The following is a 2,999-nucleotide window of genomic DNA, read 5'->3' as shown; positions in this document are numbered from 1 at the left end:
TCAGAGTTACCTGCGATTAGGAGCTGGTACTCGATTTGAAATTGAGACGAATGATTTGAATGATTTTCAAATTGACCTTTACAATGAAAATATAAAAGCTGTCATAAGGCACGCCAGCTTCCCAAGGGATATCCAAGAATGCAGCAAAGTCATTATGAAAGCAACGACCTACAAGAAGGGATGTGCTTTGGTAATCGGCTAAGAAGGATACCAATACAGAATCGTTATAGGAAGGATATGCTTGTTCCTTCTTTGTGAAAAAAACAAAATTTTTGCTGTTTTTGAGATATTGGAAACAGAGTTTGTACCTTACCTACGTTGTTACAAATTAGGTCGAATTGTAGGGTACAAATGCTATCCACTGAACCTTGTGTCGGATTTTAAACCCCTGCATGTCTATAAGTTGGGACATATGCAATGTGTTAAGCCGAAATATGGATTCGTTTCTCGTTCATTATAATTTTTCTACATTGAACTGAAAGTACCTAATATAATTAACCTTGAAATTTGATCAATCTCTAATCCTGCTTTCTCATTTGGTACCTTTGTTTTTTTTTGTCAAAGTTTTATCTGGCGTATCCTTTTTATCATCTTAGCATATTTAAAATCAAGTATACAATCGCATTTGAGATATCATCTTAAAATGAGGGTTTAAACTGAAAGGAAATTTAAAATATCAACAGGAATGTTCTCAAGGTCTACGATCCGAAAGGCTATATATTTCGAGCTCATAATATACATTACAAAACATTTGCCATTCAAACACTGTTCAGTTTTCAAGTGAAAATTTTGAAGTTATTAGATTTGAAATTATACAGTTTGAAATGCCTTATTTGGAAAATGTATTAAACTGAAAAGCTTGTCTGGTGTTTCTTCCGTTTGTCGTTGTGATTGAGTATTTTATTATCATTTCTGTATAGGCAAGATGCCACTATTCACAGTTGAATTGTCTGATCGATCGAAGAAAATCGTGGTAAAAGCTGACAGCATATCAGCGATAACTAGTAATGCTATGAGGAGATTCAATCTTCCTGACAATGTCTATAAGGTATGAATTTATTTTAGTAACTATTTATTGCAATTTTCTTTTATCTGACGTCGACTCAACAAAGAACTAGAATAAAAAATTAGACAAAAATGATTGAATCTAACTTTGAATTATTTTGAATGCAGATTATGGATTCCAGAAGTGGAGCTGAAATCGACGATGACGACGTTTTACTTGAATTATGGAAAAATCGCGTAGAAGTAAAAAAAGAACATACTCTGCTGTTGCGAATAACTCCAGGAGATTTTTCTGAGCCCTCAGTCTCAAAACTTTATGACGATCCACTTACACCGGAGAACTTCAACTCTACGATTGAAACCGGTATTTTTTCCTGAATCCGCCTAATTTATAAAAGATGAATTTCGTGTATAAAACATTTTTAATAATGGAGTCAAGGAAATAATTTTTAATATGCTGTTTGGCACTTTCATAGAATTTCATTCTTTTATTGGTAGTATTGAATGGACTATATGGTGACCTTTTTAACAGGAAACTAGTATCTTCGAAATATGTTTAAAAAGTATTGCATGACTAAATTCATTTATAATTATTTACAGATAAGAATAATAGTGTCAGCAAAGATTCTTCCATATCTAGTGCTGAAAATCATAGACCAAGGAAATCATTCGTTTTAAACTTCCAAGAAGGAGTATGGAACAAAGTGCCTGAAACAATACTTACAGCTTGTGTAAAACAAAAACCGCTGAAGAATTCCAAAAAACAAGAAATCGACAGAATAATTGCTGAATACATGATTAATGATCTCGCTGATTCAGCAGAATCGAGGCGATCTACTGCGACGAAATTCGCCACAATACTTTGCAATCAATTTCCGGACACATTTATTGATAAAATTGGCAATGAAAAATGGGTCGATGGAATAGAAACTCTACGAACTAAAATTTGTAATTGTGTTCAGTACAAATTAATGAGCGCATCAAAGGAAAAGACAAGCATAAAAAAATCCACTCATAATCCTCAAGAATTAATATATAGTGACGATGAAGAACAGGAGATTCGGGAACAAGAGGAGATGATTTCACGACAAGATTCATACGGTTGCGTAGATCACGCACCACAGTCAACAGAAACTTCAGCGATGCAGGAACAGAAGAGACTCCGTTTGTTGGAATTGTTTGATTCTGCTGCTGATCACAGAAATATAAAAGAAATCACCGATTTGATGAATGACACATACTCTACTCAAAGAGGTGTCATCAATAATCCAGATAGGAATTTGGCAGTGCTATTAACTGAATGGCCATTTTTAAAAATGTCTGAGTTTTTAATTCAACACGCTTCGAGGCTGTTGGGTAAAAATGTTGCTGAAACTTGGATGGGTACTTTAGAAAAAAGATGTAAGTCGATTAGACTGTATCAAAATTCCTGCCAATACGCCGGAAAAAGAAGTGAATAGAATCTTCGCTGATGCCAGAAAGTATATGGATATCAGGAAGGATAAAATACCAAAGATCCTAGTTGTTTTTCCGCTACTACTTTTGTACTTTCAAGAAAAGGAATGTTCCTTGTATAAACTTGTTCCAGTAGGTTGAATTTTGACAAAAATCTTTCCCCGTTTAGTCAATTTATTCAGAACATAAAATATCATGTTTCATTTTTTCTCTAACAGATCGACCAAACTGACGCGGAAGTCTTGGAAAGTCCTGATACTGATTATCCAGTCCTGATTTTAAGAGGTATTGTCTTCTATCTGTATATTAAATTATTTTTCAGTATCACTGAAAGCGCTAGTTATCTAAGAGGTCACAACACTTTTAAATAATGCTCTTGTAAGAAAAAATTAAATTTTTCAGGGACATCCCTTTACGATTCAACAGCAACATTTACAGTTGTATTTGAGAGGAAGATTTTGATCTTTTGCAACGACGCATTGCAAGGATTCCTAATAAACTTTATTCTGTACTTCATATTCGGATACGTTTACGCGCCA

The sequence above is a fragment of the Belonocnema kinseyi genome, chromosome 9 (assembly GCF_010883055.1).
Source record: "Belonocnema kinseyi isolate 2016_QV_RU_SX_M_011 chromosome 9, B_treatae_v1, whole genome shotgun sequence".
Lineage (NCBI taxonomy): Eukaryota > Metazoa > Arthropoda > Insecta > Hymenoptera > Cynipidae > Belonocnema > Belonocnema kinseyi.
Note: the sequence above shows the minus strand (reverse complement) of the source record.